The 19,986-nt window shown below is 45.4% G+C and overlaps 1 protein-coding gene across 4 annotated transcripts in view; it reads left to right on the top strand.

The window, feature by feature from the left end:
• Positions 1–2,990: 2,990 nt before the first annotated feature.
• LOC137636813 (putative nuclease HARBI1) overlaps positions 2,991–19,986 on the top strand; it is a 357,624-nt gene continuing 340,628 nt past the window's right edge. For 3 of the 4 annotated variants that reach the window (XR_011043237.1, XR_011043242.1, XR_011043236.1), the window contains exon 1: positions 2,991–3,213. The gene's annotated coding sequence lies outside the window, so the exon portion shown is untranslated. Of the gene's footprint in view, positions 3,214–3,328; positions 3,489–19,986 lie in introns of those variants that run through there. The other variant, XR_011043238.1, reaches the window with a different exon arrangement.

Raw genomic sequence — 19,986 nt, 5'->3', positions numbered from 1 at the left:
CTACACGCGGGGCACCAAGGCCTGGACTCGATGCAACGACGAGCGCGCCAGACGGTATACTGGCCTGGACTCGAGGGGGACCTGCAGTATCACCGATCCTCGTGTGAAGAATGCGATGTACACGCACCATCTCAGGCCGCGGAGGAACTCATTATCACGCCGCCCCCAGAGTACCCCTTCCAGATGACGGTTGCAGATATGTTTCAGCACGACGGACACTCGTACATGGCCTACGCAGACAGGCTCACAGGGTGGCTGGAGCTCGCCCACTTCCCCCACGGAACCTCCTCCTCCCACATCAAGACTCAGCTACGTCGCTACTTCGCCAGATGGGGGGCCCCGGAGCAAATTTCCACGGACGGTGGCACCAATCTGGCAAGTGAGGAAATGGGGGAATTCTTCAAGTTATGGGGCGTGTCTGTGCGTCTGTCATCCGCCCAGTACCCGCAGTCCAATGGCAGGGCAGAGGCCGCAGTCAAGATTGGGAAGCGGATAATAATGGCGAACACGGGCAGCAGCGGCACCCTCGACACGGACAAGTCCTCTATGGCTATCCTGCAGTACCTCAACACCCCCCTCCGCGGAATAAACAGGTCACCCGCTCAGATGGCAGCGGGCAGGCAGCTCCGAGATGGCGTACCTACGGCTCGCTGGCACCTCACGGTAGACAAACACTGGGGGGCAACCTTACGGCAGAGAGAACGTCAGATGGCCGACAGTGGTGCTGCCCTCACCAGGACTGGACCGTCCAGAAAGCTTCCAGCCATCAACCCGGGATCCCAAGTACGAGTGCAAAATCAGGCCACTAAGCTGTGGGACCGCACCGGTACCGTAGCGGAAACGCTCCCATACCGACAGTACCTAGTCAAGCTAGACGGCAGCGGGCGCCTCTCCCTCCGCAATAGGAAGCACCTGCGTCTCACATCATCGGGGCCCCAGCCTAGGCAGGCCACACCCGCTACGCAACCAGCCACGCCCACGCCCGAGCAGCTACCAGGCAGTCACCCCACGCCCAGCCCACATGCAGCACGGAAGCCACGCCCATCACGGTGCACTAGAAGGCCTGCGTGGATGGATGACTACATGTGATCATCGTTGCCTTTCATATTATTCTATGAACATGTATTACCCGCACATTGTATTTTGCATTCCTGACAGCTATGTACCTGTCTTCTTATTCTTGCACATGCACCCAATTTAATCCATGAATATCCATGCATTATTTTTTATCATTGCCTCTCCATGTATACCCATGTATTAATCTCGGGGGGGATGATGGAGTACCTGCAGTAAGATATGTTTTCCCATGGCGGGCAGGCGCCAAGTGAGTGGCACTGTGCCGGTTGCAGAGAGCAACAGCATCAGTTGGTATCTGAGGACGCATTAAACTACATGTCTCCAGCATCGTGTATCTCTTGTCCTATCTTGACATCCAATACATACTATATACACATGACATGTGGTTTGGCCTAGAAAACAATCTTGTTGCATATGCAGATGATGTTACTCTCTTTGCATCAATTCCATCCCCTGAATGTAGATCTGGGGTTGGTGAATCCCTTAATAGATATTTAACTAAGATTAGTGCATGGTGCAAATTATGGGGTATGAAGTTGAATCCTAACAAAACTCCAAGTATGATTGTAAGTAGGTCAAGGACGGTGGCTCCCCAACATCCGGATCTCAGTATTGATAATGTACTTTAAATTTGAATGACTCTTTCAAATTTTAGGTGTGATTCTCGATAGCAAATTTACTTTTGAGAAACGTATAAGGTCTGGGTCTTCTTCAATTGCACAAAAAATTGGCTTATTGAGAAAGTCTTTTAAGATTTTCTGTGATCAATCTATTCTGAAGAAGTGTTTTAATTCTTTCATTCTACCTTGTTTTGAGTAATGTTCTCCTGTCTGGTCTTCAGCTGCTGATTCTCATCTTAATTTGTTGGACAGAAACTTACGTTCTATTAAATTTCTAATTCCTGATCTAGATATTAATCTCTGGCACCGTCGTTCAATTAGTTCATTATGCATGTTGCATAAGATTTTTCACAACTCTGACCATCCTTAACATTCAGATCTCCCTGGACAATTTTATCCTGTTCGTAATACTAGGCAGGCAGTTAATTCTAATAGCTAGGCCTTCTCCATCATAAGGCTCAATACCAAAGACTATATGCTCAATACTATGCAGTACTCTAGAAGTTTTATTCCAGCTGTTACCAAGTTGTGGAATGATCTTCCTAATCGGGTAGTTGAATCAATAGCACTTCAAAGGTTCAAAGTTCAAAGGTGGAGCAAATGATTTTTTGTTGACCAGGCGGACATGAGTCTTTTTATAGTTTATATATGACACATTTGATTTTGACGTTGTTAATAGTTTATATATGACATATCTGTTTTGACGTTGTTACCTTTTGTAGGATGATTTATTGTTAATTTGTTCTCTTCATTTATTTATTTCCTTATTTCCTTTCCTCACTGGGCTATGCTTATTGGAGCCCCTGTGCTTATAGCATCTTGCTTTTCCAATTAGGGTTGTAGCTTGGATAGTAATAATAATACGATTGCAAAAGGGAAAAAATGTAACCGTTGTCCTTTAGTGACAACGGAACTATTTTTATCATAGAGATCTTGTAAAATTTTATTTGTTTGGTAAATTTCTAGACAAAAAAAAAATTATGATTATGAAATTATTTGAAGATTGCAAACCAGATACTGAACTGGCATTGTATAAACATGTATAAAATTAGCAAACTCTACATTAGATAAAATTCTTCTTCTGTATTAGTGTTGCTGTGAAAAGTTTGCTATTTAGGCTACAAAGTAAATCAAACACATTAACATGTACGATCATTTTGATTTATTGAAAGGCGCTAATTTTGAAGTCATGGTACGACACGAATTACACAATACAGCCCCATCCTGAGATTCCTGAGCCTTGAATTTACTTAAAGTACTTATAATACTGTATTGGTTGTTTGCAAATCTTAATGTTATATCAGTGCTCTGGAAAATTATGGTTGAAATTATATGACAACAACTTTACCAAGAAGAGTAAAAGATCTTACTCGGTGTCGTAGTAGAAAAAAAAAATACAAAGAAAATGTTGACTGAGACAAGGAAATTGAACTTTCAAGAAGCTAAGTGCTGAGTGTTACTAGGCCAGTGAAGTTGTCAGTGACCAAAACTGTCAAAAATAATAAGTTACTTAACGGTATGTATTATGAAGTGTAGGTCTAGTAGAAAACATATATAATTTCTGTTTGTTAATGTGTAAGTATTGGTACGATGCTTTAGAGAGGCTTGGTATGGTAGCCTTAGCCTATCAGTAAAAGTGGTAAACAATAGAGGGAGTGGTGTTAGGATCATGACTGCAGGAAAGAACTACAGTACATAATTCGTGATGCAAGTAAACCCTTCTTCATAATCTGCAAATGAATGTAATTAAAAATGCAGTTCCATCTTCATAGAAAATGCAGTTTTACAATGGTAAATGCAATTTCAGACAAATTTAGAATTGTGGCCTCTAGGCCTATGCACCTCTGCTATACATATTGTAGATTCTGCTGATTACTGTAAGAAATACAATTAATTACTAATTTTCAGGTTTCTGGGTGGTTGATATCTCATATTCATGGGATCGTACCAAGCTCCTTAAACCATTAGTTGTACACGACTGACTTTAAAACTAATGGAAAATAGCCTATATGCATAAAACTCGGTAAAATTATAGTTTAACACAGGACAACATTTCTTACAGGAAAAACAACTATTCCTGATTTAAATAATGTGGTTTCAACGAATTTGGCCAATATTTCCACCGCAAATAAGCTGTTCTCCCATTATCCCATTATTCTCAACGGACACAGGAGAGAAGCAGTGTAATGGTTTGTTTCCCCCCCCCCCGGTCCGAAATTTCCCCCGGTTGACATATGGCCCAGGATATATATTCCCCCGGGGGAACTTTGTCCCAGGATAATATTCACCCCTCTGGGCCAAGATTCCCCCTTTGCTTGGTGGAGGTAACCATTATTTCGGACGGGGGGAAAACAGACCATTACACCGGGTCATGAAAGTAAGTCATTAATTTCTTTAATTTTAATGGTTTTAGAGTGCGCAGTTCAACATTACCTCTTGTCAGTACAAGTTTGTGAGCTGGGAAGATGGTTCGGCTACGGGTTGTGACCTGGAAGGGGGTCCAGGGGCTTGCCCCCGGCTAGGTGTTCTGACGTCGGAAGGGGGTCTGGTGGCTTGGCCCCGGTTAGGGGTTGTGACCCGGGAAGGGGTCCAGAGGCTTGCCCCCGGCTAGGGGTTGTGACCTGGGAACTTCTTGGTTAGGTTAGGTGGGTTTGTTAGGTTCTGTACCCTATTGTACCTTTTTATATTTTGTATAAAGGGTATATGGAAAGATGCTTTAAAATATACATGTTAATATTATCGTAGTATTGCTAACGTTAGCAATGGCATCGTAACGTTAGTAACGTTGCGTAACATTGTGTATATATATATATATATATATATATATATATATATATATATATATATATATATATATATATATATATATATATATATATATATATGGGTCTTTTCAGTTTGAGTGCCTATCGAATTTTAATGTTTTTTTATTCCAATGTATGTATTTTGATGTGGAAAACCCAAAAATGATAACCATTTTGTGGAGAAATTATTTATTGATGGATGTGATAGGTAGTGGCTGTAAGGGGGGGGGGGGTCGCAGGGGCTAGGCCTAGGTAGGGGTACAGGGCCCTAGGTTAGGTGGTTGTATTAGGTTCGGTAGTGTCCCGAAAATCACTGTGGCCTTAAGGGGGGGGGGGGGTCGCAGGGTGGGCGGAGCCCCCCCCCCCCCCCGGTAGGCCTAGGTAGGGATACAGGGCCCCTATGCTAGGTTAGGTGGGTTTTCTTAGGTTCAGTAGTGCCCTGAAAATCAAGAAAGCGCACAGAGAAATCGCAGCATTTCAGTAAGATATTGATTGATATAAGCCAATTTAAGTGTTAATAAATAATTTCTCCACAAAATGGTTATCATTTTAGGGTTTTCCACATCAAAATACATACTTTGGAATAAAAAAAACATTTAAATTCGATAGGCACTCAAACCAAAAAGATCCATATATATATATATATATATATATATATATATATATATATATATATATATATATATATATATATATATATATATATATATATTCCTAATATTTTGTCGGTAATAGTTTACAACACCACGCTCTCCATTTACTCCAATACAGTGAGCCCTCGCTACTTCGCGGTTCGACCATCGCGGATTCACCACTTCGCGGATTTTTTTCATAACCCATATATATAAACATATCGCGGATTTTCCGGAAATTTCGAAAATACCGTGATATATGAAGACCCCAAATACGATATTTCGTTACCTGTAATTCCATTAATACTGTCATTAGTAATATCTGCTCTTACTGATGGTTCATTGCATTACATATGACATATAATTCAGTACAGAAAGAGATAAAACACGAAAAGAGAATGTGATCATATGATAATTCAGTATACAGTACGTAGTAAAATTATATCGAACATGAAACGCAAATCAGATGCAGTCATACGTATTTGAATGGTGTAAGGCTGCTGATGGCTACTACTACAAATGTAATGGATGTGCATCTTTTCCATGAATCTTTTGTATGTATACGTACGTAGTACTGCATCCAATAATATTCTTTGTTGCAAAAATCACATCTCGAATAAGCGTACTGTACATATCCTACAACAAAACAAGCGTAAAATAGCGTACGTAAAGCTGTATACGTAGGGTACCTTGTATTTGAATTGGTAACTACTACGTAGCATGTAAGACGGATTGTGATTGGTTCAAGCGCTGATAGATGACGAATCAGAACCCAAGTTTTGTAATCTAGCCTGTGATTGGTGTTGTGAGTGCTTCTCCAACCTCCAGCATCTTTTCGCGGCCACTTCGTTCGCCGCTTTCTCGCCGTGTAGATGCTGCTACGTTATTGTGAACTTTAATCTGTGCTGGGCGTGACTGTTTTAAGTTGAACTTTTTGTTGAACTTTCTGTTTAACCCCTACTGTACAATGGCTCCCAAGCGTTTTGCTTCTGCTAAGGCTGGTAGTGAGCCTAAACGCCACTGAAAGATGATGACGATTGCCGAGAAGGTGACGCTTCTCGATATGTTAAAAGAAGGCAGAAGTTACGTGGCCGCAGCCCGCCATTTTAGAGTGAACGAATCCACCGTTCGCTACATCAAGAAGGACGAGGCGAACATTAGAAAGACGGCTGCCATCACCTTTAGCAGATCAGCGAAGCGAGTCGTTACCACGCGTAATAAAACGATCGTACGCATGGAAGGTGCTTTAGCTGTGTGGATTGCCGACTGCCGGAAGAAGAACATAGCCTTGGATACGAACACCATCCGAACAAAGGCTTTGAGCTTGTATGAGAATTTTGCGGCAAAGGAACCTCAAGACGACGATGGCGACCATGCTGAAGAAGAAGATGATGTAGATGAACCTCAACCAGGGACATCCACTGATTCCCAGCCTCAGAAACAACGTTTTTCCGCCAGCAAAGGATGGTTCGCGAAGTTTCAGAAACGCTTCGGCCTGAAAAGCGTTTCCCTGCATGGCGAGGCTGCTTCTGCTGACACTGCCGCTGCTGAAACTTACGCGAACGAGACGTTCAAGAACATTATCGCTGAAGGTGGATACAAGCCGGAACAAGTGTTTAATATGGATGAGACCAGCTTGTTTTGGAAGAGAATGCCGTCGCGAACTTTCCTGTTCAAATAAGAAGCCAAAGCCTCTGGCTTTAAAGCATTCAAAGATCGCGTTACCCTCGTGATGTGTGGCAATGCTGCTGGATTTTTGCCAAAGCCGGGGCTTATTTACAAGTCGATAAATCCTCGTGCTTTGAAAAATAAAAATAAGAATCTCCTTCCCGTGTACTGGATGCATAATCAAAATGCATGGATTACGAAGATGCTGACCTCCAACTGGTTCCACCAGTGTTTTATCCCGCAAGTCAGCAAATATCTCGTAGAGAAGGGCTTGCCATTTAAGATCCTTCTCCTTATGGATAACGCTGGTGGACACGCAACTGACCTGTCGCATGAGGGCATTCAGGTTGAGTTCCTGCCACCCAACACCACGTCATTAATTCAACCGATGGACCAGGGGGTTATCAGGGCGTTCAAGGCCCTCTACACGAAGAATACCTTGGCGGACCTCGTTGCGTGTGTGGATGCTCCCCAAGAAGATGAAGATGAAAATTTCAATTTGAAGGCGTACTGGCGGAAGTACACAATAGCCACGTGCCTGCAGAACATCCAGAAGGCACTGCAAGAAATGAAACCTGCTACCGTTAATGCGAGCTGGAAGTTGTGGCCCCAGATTGTTTACGATGACGAGGGATTTACACCGTCTGAAATTCAACACTCTGCAATACGCAAATCTGTGCAGTTGGCTGCGATAATAGGAGGTGACGGGTTTGGCGACATGACGACTGAAGACGTCGACGAGTTGTTGGACTGCCATTCCCAGCCGCTAACTGACGCAGACCTAGAAGACCTGACGAGATCGGCCAGTGAAGAAGACAGTGAAACGCAGGAAGAGACCCAAGAAAATGTTGAAGAAACGGGCTTAACATTAGAACGGCTTGCCAAGCTCTGCAACCATGTGAAGGAGGTGAAAGAAATGTCGCAAGAGTGGGACGAGGATATGGTTCGGTCTATGCAATTCTGCAACAAGATCGATGACATCATGACTCCCTACAGGATGCTCTTCGAGCGAAAAAAGAAGCAGCGGCAGCAACTTCCGATCACAATGTTCTTCCAGCCTCGCAAAAAAGAGCCAGTTCCTCCTGCTACTACGCCTTTGGAAGAAATTGACGAAGTGTCCCAGGAAGAAGTTGAAGAGGTGTCCCAGGAAAAGACACCTCCGTCTGAAGAGACGTAAAATACTATCATTGGCTGCACAGTAGAAGACATATCAGCTTCATCATCATCATTTCTACTGTGCAGCAAATTCATCGCCATCATCATTCAAGTTTTTCTTCAACTTCTTTCGTGGTGAGTACAGTAACAATCTTTATTTTTTTATACATGTTTTACTTTAATATTCTAACATTTTAATATTTGTGCCTGTTTTAGTTTAGTATGCATTAAGTTAAAGGGAAGGTTTTAAAAGTCTGAATATACATGTTATAATCTATCATATTTTTTTGTTTAAAATTTACATTTACGTACGTAAAACAACTCTCTCTCTCTCTCTCTCTCTCTCTCTCTCTCTCTCTCTCTCTCTCTCTCTCTCTCTCTCTCTCTCTCTCTCTCGTAAATTGTTTTCCTGCTTTGCTACATATGTACTGTATGATTTTATATAGATACGGTAAATAATATTTGTAATAACATATTTTCTAAAAGCTTTTACTGTAATATCATTATTTATCACTTTCATCATGCGCGTTAAATGCCTTCGTTTGTTTGCTGAGCGTGGTTGTTTACTGAGCGTACTTTATGACGCCGCCGTTTCAGGCGGCGTCATAAAGAAAAACATTTCATTTGGAAGTCCTAAGAAAAATTAAGTAAAACATTGGTAATAACAAAATCAACATACTGTACTGAATAATCAATATAATTGATGCAAAAACTAACCTATACACAGATGTGTAAATGCGTTTGTTTCTTCATTATGATCAGAGATAAACGTAAACAAAACATTGGTTGCCATTTTTTATCGTGCTTTTTGGCGTGTTTAGGAAACGCATGATATAAAATCGCCTTTAATATTTGTGCCTGTTTTAGTTTAGGGTACTGTAGTACATGCATTAAGTGTTCTGTACATTAAAGGGTAGTTTGTTAACAGTACTACGTACAAGGGAAGGTTTTGAAAGTCTGAATATACATGTTAAATAAATATGTAAATATGGTGTCACTACTTCGCGGATTTTCACCTATCGCGGTCGGGTCTGGAACCTATCTACCGCGATAAACGAGGGCTCACTGTATAATGTAATCCTTCAGTTCTCACCTTCTTACACAGTAATTAGGTGGTTATTTAAATTCTGGGAAACCAATAATTAGCAAGATATGTTGAAGAGGGGGGAAGGGGTTATAAAAAGAAAATAGCTCCGTTTCCTCACTAAACGACTTGGAACTGACATCAACATAGTCAACCAAACAGAATTCGTGATGCCATTTTATCAAACTTACTGTTGATTGTTTAATTGATCCTAGGCAAATTTTCCCTGGGGGGGAATTTCAGTCAGGGGGGAAAAATTTCCTGCTACACCGGGTCTTTGGATGGGACAAACAAGAAAAAAATGTGATTATTTATGACTGAAGTAAAGGTAAAATTCATTGCAAACATGCTATTAACTGTAGGAAAACAGTTTTTCGTATGTGGTAAGTTTTTCCTGAACGAAAATATAAATTCAAAATTTACCCCAAAGGCCACAAAATTTAACTCACCTTACGTAACCTGTTAGTAGTTCCCAGGTTCCAGACCATGTCAGGGGCAGCCCCTTATAGCCCCCTTTCGAGGTTACAGACCTAGCTGGCAGACCCCCCCCCCCCAGAGAATAATGTATACTGTATTATTATTATTTTGAGCTAAGCTATAGCCCTAGTTGGAAAAGCAGAATTCTAGAGGTCCAAGAGGTTCAACAGGTTAAAATACCCCAGTTAGGAGAGGAAATAAGGATATAAATATCCTTCAAGAGAAGTAATGAAAAATTGAAATGAAAATATTTTAAGAACAGTAACATCAAATTAAATTTTTCATAGAGAAGAAAAGGTTAGTTTTACCATTATTTAATGATTCCCAAGTAAATTTTCCCCACCCAAAACCCCTGGTTCCTACAGGGTATACCCATTGGCCAAGGGTATATTTTGGTATATCTTATTAATTGTTTATTTGCAACGGAAATAAAGGTTATTTGTTCCTACACAAAATGCAAACCTTACGCTATTTATAGGGATATTTATTTCGGCGAAGCTGAAAGATGAGCCATGAGAATTTTAGCGAGGGATATTATTATTATTATTATTATTATTATTATTATTATTAATTGATAAGCTACAACCATAGTTGAAAAAGCAGGATGCTATAAGTTCAGGTGCCCTAAGAGGGAAAATAGCCCAATGAGGAAAGGAAATAAGGAAAAATAAAACATTTTAAGAAGAGTAACAACATTAAAATAAATATCTCGTATATAAACTATTGGATGTCAAGGGGGGACAAGAGATACACGGTGGTGGAGGCATGTGGCTTATTGCGTCCTCAGGTACAGAGTCAACTCAGTTGCTCTCTGCAACCGGCACACTCACTTGGCGCCTGCCCGCCATGGGAAAACATATCGTACTTGCAGGTACTCCATCATCCCCCCCCCACCCCGAGATTAATAAATGGGTATACATGGAGAGGCAATGATAGAAAATAATACATGGATATACATGGATTAAATTGGATGCATGTGCAAGAATAGGAAGACAGATACATAGCTGTCGGTAGTGTAAAATACAATGTGTAGGTAATACATGTTCATAAAATAATATGAGGAGCAGATACAATAAAAATATAAGCAGGTGCTACTGTAAAGTACGTGATTTCATAAAAGAAGGTATATGACTGTTAACGACGTCACATGTAGTCATCCATCCACGCTGGCCTTCTAGTGCGCCTTGATGGGCGTGGCTCCCGTACTGCTTGTGGGCTGGGCGTAGGGTGACTGACCGGTGGCTGCTCGGGCGTAGGCGTGGCTGGATGCGTAGCAGGTGTGGCCTGCCCAGGCTGAGGCCTCGATGATGTGAGACGCAGGTGCTTCCTGTTACGGAGGGAGAGGCACCCGCTGCCATTCAGTCTGACTAAGTATTGTCGGTATGAGAGCGTTTCCGCCATGGTACCGGTACGGTCCCACAGCTTAGTAGCCTGATTTTGCACTTGCACTTGGGATCCCGGGTTTGAAAACTGGAAGCTTTCTGGAGGGTCCGTTCCCGGTGAGGGCAACACCGCTGTCAGCCATCTGACGTTCTCTTTGCCGTAAGGTTGCCCCCCATTGTTTGTCTACCGTGAGGTGCGCCGTCTCGGAGTTGCCTGCCCTCTGCCATCTGGGCGGGTGACTTATTTATTCCGCGGAGGGGGGTATTGAGGTACTGCAACATAGCCATAGAGGACTTGTCCGTGTCGAGGTTGCCGCCGCTGCCCGTGTTCGCCATTATTATCCGCTTCCCGATCTTGACTGCGGCCTCTGCCCTGCCATTGGACTGCGGGTACTGGGCGGATGATAGCCGCACAGACACGCCCCATAACTTGAAAAATTCCCCCATTTCCTCGCTTGCCAGGTTGGTGCCACCGTCCGTGGAGATTTGCTGCGGGGCCCCCCACCTGGCGAAGTAGCGACATAGCTGGGTCTCGATGTGAAAGGAGGAGGTGCCGTGCGGGAAGTGGGCCAGCTCCAGCCAACCTGTGAGCCTGTCTGCATAGGCCATGTACGAGTGTCCGTCGTGCTGGAACATATCCGCTACCGTCATCTGGAAGGGGTGCTCTGGGGGCGGTGTGATGGTGAGTTCCTTCGCGGCCTGGGATAGTGCGTGTACGTCGTATTCTTCACACGAGGATTGGTGATACTGCAGGTCCCCCTCGAGTCCAGGCCAGTACACCGTCTGACGCGCTCGTCGTTGCATCGAGTCCCGGCCTTGGTGCCCCGCGTGTAGGTTGGCAGCCACCTGCTGACGGAGAGGCTCCGGATTAACTAGGCGGACGTTGCCCTATTCGAACGTGTATGTCACTAAGTCTTGGATAACGGCCAGCCTCTCCCTGACACCGTAGAAGGGCCGAAGCCATGCAACTTACTGGGACTTCCTGTCGGCCCTATCCCCGGCCAGGACCCTGGCCATGAGCAGCTGATACACGGGGTCGCTGACAGCGTCGTGCCTAACCCTCGCCTCGTCCACGTCACAGCTGTCGTGCTCTACTGCTGCCAAGACGGCGGCCATTATGGCGTTGGTAAGGTCTTCGTCGAGGTCCACGTTGTGGGCGCTGGCATCGGCTTTCAAGGCGGGGTATCGTGACAGGAAGTCTGCCGCGCTGTTATGCTTCCCTGGCAGATACTTGACCCTGAATCGGTACTGCAGGGTTCTCTCTTTCAGCCTGAAGAGACGGGGGTTGGAGATTTCCGTGAGGGCCCGATCCCCCAGCAACTTGGTTAACGGGCAGTGGTCCGTCACAGCGGTGTGGTTGGGGCACTCCAGCAAGAACAGCTTCGCCTTCTGGAGACACCAGGCTACCGCGAGGGCCTTCCTCTCCACGGCAGCGTAGCCAGCTTTGGCGGCGGTGAGATGGCGGCTGCCGCATAGTGCCAGGCGCCACCCGCCTGTGCAGCAAAAGGGCGTGTTGGCGGAGCTGCATGCGCAATACTGCTGAAGGATTACAAACCCTATGCCTTCTTTGCTCCAGTTGGGGATCGCTGCTGTGGGGCGGCTCCTGTCGTTGTAGGCCAGCCCGTCCTTTGCTAATTGGCAGATCATGTCTTGGGCGTGATGGAATTTTGTGCGGAGTGCCTCGTCCCAGTACACTAACTTCCCGGTTGGTTTCTTGAGGAGCTCCCTGAATGGGTTCATGATGGAGGCTGTTGTGAGGAAGGGTGCCAGCTGGTTGACGAATCCGTACCAAGCCCTTATGTCGGTGATAGAGGGCTGACGTGGCATCGGGAAGTTCTTGATGGCCGCCAAATGTTCCTCTGTTGGCTTGTAGGCCTCCCAGCCCAGGTTGAAGCCCACAAAGTCCACTTCCCTTCTTACGAATTGGAATTTCTCCGGCTTCAGGGTGACACCCTTGGCTGCGCATGTTTCGAGGAAGTCTTAGGCATGCCAGAAAGCCCCTTCGATGCTGTCGTCGTAGAGCAGGGTGTCGTCTACGCACTTATATTTCCTCTGGATATCCTGGATGGCGTCGTCGAGTATACGCATCGGGGGTGGAGCAGTGCCCCATGGGGCTACGACGGTAACGAAATCTCTCCCAGGGGGTAATGAATGTGGTTAGGTCTCGACTTTCTTTGTCTAGCTCCGCCTGGTGGTATCCCCTGTACGCGTCCGCCACGGTCTTGAATGTATGCTTAGGTACCCCGGACACCATGTCGAATGGGGCGGGGGTGTGGTGTGTCTCCCGTAGGCAGGATGCGTTGAGGCGCTGGTAGTCGACTGTACGGCGTGGCTGTCCTGACTTCTTGGCGACAACCACCATACGGGCGCACCATTCGGTTGACTGCCCGGCCGGTACCGGTTCTATGATGCCACGGGCGACATCTTCTTCGAGCTGGGCCTTCACTTCCTCTTCCCAGTGTTTTGGCACTGATGGTGGGGTGTGGCATGCGTAAGGCATGGCTCCTGGGAGCAGGTGGATGGGGTGCGGTTTCCCCTGCATCACTGGCATTGGCTTCCTGGCTGTGTTGAATGTCGTCATGGCGAAATGTTGCAGGAGCCAGGCTTCCAACCTGGCTGTATGTTCCTCCTGGGGCGGCAGGGGCACCTCGGCGGGTCGGAGTGGTACCTGGGCGGCCCGTCTGGCCGTGCCATCGAACAGGCTCATGTGTGCCACCGCGGGGGAGGGGTGGGGGAACTCCTTGGGTACCAGTGTTAAGTCCCTGCAGGTGTCCAGCGACAGGAAGAGGTGCTTTGCAGACTGCACGAAGTACACGTCCTGCTCCGTGGTGCGGCCTTGCAAGGTGACGTGGCACACGGCAGATCCAAGGCGTTTAAGGGGGAGGTTTGCCACATCCCGCAAGCTGGCACGGGGTGTAAGGGCTGCTGGGCGGACTTGGAGGTGCGATAGCAAGGAGGGGCCCACCACACATACCTGTGCCCCGGTGTCCGCCACGGCGGTGACAGGCACTCGCACTCCTGTGTCGGTGTGGACGACTGTCACCTCCACTACTAGGTGGCGGGCGAGGTTGGCGCCCGCAATAAGTACAGCGCTAGACACAGCACTAGACACGTCTGTCGGGGATCCTGTTGATTTTGCCTGTGATTTTCTGCAGCATTTGTAGTTGTGGCCCTGCTTGCGGCACCCGTTGCATACGGCGGACTTAGCGGGGCATGAGGCTCTGCCAGAGGCGTGGCAGCCGCTGCAGTTCCCGCAGGGAGGGGGTGGGGGACCCCTACCTGTGCCAGCGATGGTTGCATTCGGATGATCTGCCTCGGGTATCTCGCTGCCAGCCGCGCAAGCAGTTTCCCTCTAGTTGCATTGGCGCACAGCGGCATCGACGCGGGCCGCCTCGTAAGCACAGCACCTGGCCCTAAGGGCACTAACACTATTGATGTCGTTGCTACATTGGTACACATGGCAACGTATAGCCTCATCACTTAGGCCCACCATTAACTTAGGTAATAACATATATTCAGCTAGATTACACTGACACTAAGGGCAATGGAAATTGCAATCAGTTGCCTTTTGAGAACTTTAAGAAATAATCACTAACACTTTCTCCTGGGCCTTGTATCGCATTAAAAAACTCCGACCATAACACAGCACGGTTTGTAGATCGTAACACAATATCACGAATAAAATCCATGGCTTCCGTAGCGGTGAGGGTACTCTATTCCTGTGAGGTGAATCTAGCGTCCAGTGCTCGTTGTAGAGCAGGTGTGCAGTATAGCCTGATGTGGTGGACAACCTCGTGGGGCTGTAGTCTGCACATTTTGATCCAGCATTCCATCGACCTCCTCCAGGACCTGAATGCGGCGGGCTTCAGCTCAATTTCACTCTTCTCCGGGGCTGTAGACGCAGGGACACGAGGTGCAGGGGTAGCATGTGTCGTAAGCCGGTCGCAGAGGACGTTGATCATTTGTTGCTGTGCCACCATGGCCTGCTTGGCTTCTTGCAGGGCAGGGACGAGCCCACGGGGGACGACGGGACGTGCGGCCCTTGGGGTGGACTGCTCTGAGCGGTGGTGGAAGGGCATGGTGAGGGTCTCGGAGGTCCTTGAGAATCACTGCGCCATATTGGATGTCAAGGGGGGACAAGAGATACACGGTGGTGGAGGCATGTGGTTTATTGCGTCCTCAGGTACAGAGTCAACACAGTTGCTCTCTGCAACCGGTACACTCACTTGGCGCCTGCCCGCGATGGGAAAACATATCATACTTGCAGGTACTCCATCATAAACTATAAAAACTATTAATGAAACTAAGAGGAAGAGAAATAAGATAAAATAGTGTGCCCGAGTGTACCTTCAAGCAAGAGAATTCTAACCTAAGACAATGGAAGACCATGGTACAGAGGCTATGGCACCACCCAAGACTAGAGAGCAATGGGTTGATTTTGGAGTGTCCTTCTCCTAGGAGAGCTGCGTACCATAGCTAAAGAGTTTCTTCTACCCTTACCAAGAGGAAAGTAGCCACTGAACAATTACAGTGCAGTAACCCCTTGGGTGAAGAAGAATTATTTGTTAATCTCAGTGTTGTCAGGTGTATGAGGACAGAGGAGAATATGTAAAGAATAGGCCAGACTATTCAGTGTGTGTATGTAGGCAAAGGGAAAATTAACTGTAACCAAAGAGAAGGATCCAATATAGTACTGTCTGGCTAGGCAAAAGACCCCATAACACACTAGAAGTAGTATCTTATCGTTTGGCTGGTGCCCTGACCAACCTTCTACCACCCTAACCGCTAGTTAGGGGGCGGGGTGCGGGTAGCCATCTACCCCAATCACTCACACACCTAGGCTGAGCACTCACTTTGCTTTCTGACTCAGTAGAGGACAGTCACTGCCGCTCTCTCCCTCCAAGACTTGCCATTTGAATACGGTGTAAAACTATTCTTTTTCTTTTCAAAATGAGTTTGGATTTCTTCAAGTCTTATGCGCACCTGTCCTGATCTCGAAGGCAGCCCCCTCGGTACTTTCATATATACCCTTGAGATGGACCCCCACCTGCTGTGTCCAGCTTTCCAGGACCACTGGTGTGCTAGGGAAAACACCTCTGATGAGGGTCAGGAGTGGTCTGCCTCCCAGTGGGAGAGGTATGGGTGCAGGAAAAGAAGAAGGCCAAGCGAGATTCATCTCCTTCGAGGTACCCCTCGAAGTCAAAGAAATCGCTGTGTTCTTCAATTCCCCGATATCTATCCAAAGCTACTCTTCCACCGGTCCTCTCCAGAGAACGGCCAAATAACAACGCAGCCCTGGTAACTCCAAGTCAACCTTGTGAATCAAGGGACTGCAGTGAACCCTCGCTACTTCGCGGTTCGACAATCGCGGATTCACCACTTCGCGGGGTTTTCCCATAACCCATATATATATACATATCGCGGATTTTCCGGAAAATTCGAAAATACCGCGAAATCTGAAGACAACCAAATACGATATTTTGTTACCTGTAATTCCATTAATACTGTAATTAGTAATATCTGCTCTTACTGATTGTTCATTGCATTACATATGATATATAATTCAGCACAGAAAGAAATAAAACACGAAAAGAGAATGTGATCATACGATAATTCAGTACGTAGTAAAATTAAATCGAACATGAAACGCAAATCAGATGCAGTCATACCATATTAGAATGGTGTGTACTGTAATGGATGTGCTTCTTTTCCATGAATCTTTTGTATGTATACGTACGTAGTACAGTACTGCATCCAATAATATTCTTTGTTGCAAAAATCACATTTCGAATACTGTAAGCGTACGAGAGAGAGAGAGAGAGAGAGAGAGAGAGAGAGAGAGAGAGAGAGAGAGAGAGAGAGAGGCGTAAAATAGCGTACGTAAATTTTTATTATTATTGTTATTATTATTATTATTGTTGTTGTTGTTAATAAAATTATTATTGTTATTATTATTAATCATTATTATTATTATTATTACTGTACAGTATTATTATCATTATTTATTATTATTACGGTATTGTACTTAATCTACGTACGTTCAGTATGCGCGGGGGCATCTTCTATGAGTAACCAACGCGCCATAGTACTGTAAGACGGGTTGTGATTGGTTCAAGCGCTGATAGATGACGAATCAAAACTCAAGTTTTGTTATCTAGCCTGTGATTGGTGTTTTGCCCGCATCTTCTACCCGCAGCATCAAAGTTCTCGCGGGGCTGCATCGTTCACTTTCTCTTTCCGCGTATTGCTGAGTAGACGTTCTTAAGTTTGTGAAGTTTAATCTGTGCTGTGTGCGACTGTTTTAAGTTGAACTTTTTGTTGAACTTTCTGTTACAATGCCTCCCAAGCGTTCTGCTTCTAGTAAGGCTGGTAGTGAGCCTAAACGCCACCGAAGGATGATGACGATAGCTGAGAAGGTTACGCTTCTCGACATGTTAAAAGATAGTAGAAGTTACGCGGCCGCCGGCCGCCATTTTGGCATCAACGAATCCACCGTTCGCTACATCAAGAAGGACGAGGCGAACATTAGAAAGACTGCTGCAATCACCTTTAGCAGATCAGCGAAGCGAGTCGTTACAACGCGTAATAAAACGATCGTACGCATGGAAGGTGCTTTAGCTGTGTGGATTGCCGACTGCCGGAAGAAGAACATAGCGTTGGATACGAACACCATCCAAACAAAGGCTTTGAGCTTATATGAGAATTTTGCTGCAAAGGAACCTAAAGACGACGACGGCAACCATGCTGAAGATGATGATGATGCAGATGATCCTCAACCAGGGACATCCACTGATTCCCAGCCTCAGAAACGTTTTTCCGCAAGCAAAGGATGGTTCGCGAAGTTTCAGAAACGCTTCGCCCTGAAAAGCGTTTCCCTGCATGGGGAGTCTGCTTCCGCTGACACTGCCGCTGCTGAAACTTACGTGAACCAGACTTTCAAGAACATTATCGCTGAAGGTGGATACAAGCCGGAACAAGTCTTTAATATGGATGAAACCGGCTTGTTTTGGAAGAGAATGCCGTCGCGAACTTTCCTGTTCAAAGAGGAAGCCAAAGCCTCTGGCTTTAAGGCATTCAAGGATCGCGTTACCCTCGTGATGTGTGGCAATGCTGCTGGATTTTTGTTAAAGCCGGGGCTTATTTATAAGTCGAAAAATCCTCGCGCTTTGAAAAATAAAAATAAGAATCTCCTTCCCGTGTACTGGATGCATAATCAAAAAGCATGGATTACGAAGATGCTGACCTCCAACTGGTTCCACCAGTGTTTTATCCCGCAAGTCCATGAATATCTCTTAGAGAAGGGCTTGCCATTCAAGATCCTTCTCCTTATGGATAACGCTGGTGGACACGCAACTGACCTGTCGCGTGAGGGCGTTCAGGTTGAGTTCCTGCCACCCAACACCACGTCATTAATTCAACCAATGGACCAGGGGGTTATCAGGGCGTTCAAGGCCCTCTACACGAAGAATACCTTGGCGGACCTCGTTGCGTGTGTGGATGCTGCCCAAGATGACGAGGATGAAGACTTCAACTTGAAGGCGTACTGGCGGCAGTACACCATAGCCACGTGCCTGCAGAATATTCAAAAGGCACTTCAAGAGATGAAACCTGCAACCGTAAATGCGAGCTGGAAGAAGCTGTGGCCCGATATTGTTTACGACGACAAGGGATTTACTCCGTCGGAAATCCAACACTCTGCAATACGGAAATCTGTGCAGTTGGCTGCCATAATTGGAGGTGACGGGTTTGGCGACATGACGACTGAAGACGTCGACGAGTTGTTGGACTGCCATTCCCAGCCCCTAACTGACGCAGACCTCGAAGACCTGACGAAATCGGCAAGTGAGGAAGAGAGTGAGGGTACCCAGGAAGAGACCCAAGAAAATGTCGAAGAAACGGGCTTAACATTAGAACGGCTTGCCAAGTTCTGCAACCATATGAAGGAGGCGAAAGAAATGTTACAAGAGTGGGACGAGGATATGGTTCGCTCGATGCAATTCTCAAATAAGGTCGATGACATCATGACTCCCTACAGGATGCTCTTGGATCGAAAAAAGAAGCAGCGGCAACAACTTCCGATCACAATGTTCTTCCAGCCTCGCAAAAAAGAGCCAGTTCCTCCTGCTAGTACGCCTTCGGAAGAAATTGAAGAAGTTGAAGAGGTGTCCCAGGAAAAGACACCTCCGTCTGAAGAGACGTAAAATACTATCATTGACTGCACAGTAGAACACATCATCAGCTTCATCATCATCATTTCTACTGTGCAGCAAATTCATCGCCATCGTCATTCAAGTTTTTCTTGAACTTCTTTCGTGGTGAGTACAGTAACAATCTTTATTTTTTACTTTAACCTGTTTTATAGTTTAGTAATGTACGTACTGTATGCATTAAGTTAAAGGGAAGGTTTTAAAAGTCTACATGTTGTAACCTATCATATTTTTTTTGTTTAAAATTTACATTTACGTACGTAAAACAATCTCTCTCTCTCTCTCTCTCTCTCTCTCTCTCTCTCTCTCTCTCTCTCTCTCTCAAATTGTTTTCCTGCTTTGCTACGTACAAGTACTGTATAATTTATATTTGTAAGGTAACATATTTTGTAAATGCTTTTACTGTAAATACTGTATGTACTGTATCATTATTTATCACTATCATCATGCGCGTTAAATGCCTTGTTTGTTCTGAGCGTGGTTGTTTACTGAGCGTACACGCCGTCGTTTCAGGCGGCGTCATAAAGAAAAAGATTTCATTTGGAAGTCCTAAGAAAAATACGTAAACTAAAACATTGGTAATAAAAAAATCAACATACAGTACTGTATAATCAATATAATCGATGCAAAAACTAACCTATACGTACATATATGTGTACACTAAATGAGTTTGTTTCTTCATTATGATCAGAGATGAACGTAAACAAAACATTGGTTGCCATTTTTTATCGTGCTTTTTAGGTGTTTAGGAAACACATGATATAAAATCGCCTTTAATATTTGTGCCTGTTTTAGTTTAGGGTGCTGTAGTACATGCATTAAGTGTTCTGTACATTAAAGGGTGGTTTGTTAACAGTACTACGTACAAGGGAAGGTTTTA

This window comes from Palaemon carinicauda, chromosome 3, assembly GCF_036898095.1.
Source record: "Palaemon carinicauda isolate YSFRI2023 chromosome 3, ASM3689809v2, whole genome shotgun sequence".
Classification (NCBI taxonomy): domain Eukaryota; kingdom Metazoa; phylum Arthropoda; class Malacostraca; order Decapoda; family Palaemonidae; genus Palaemon; species Palaemon carinicauda.
The sequence above is the reverse complement of the archived record's forward strand: the minus strand, read 5'-3'. Positions and strand labels throughout refer to the sequence as shown.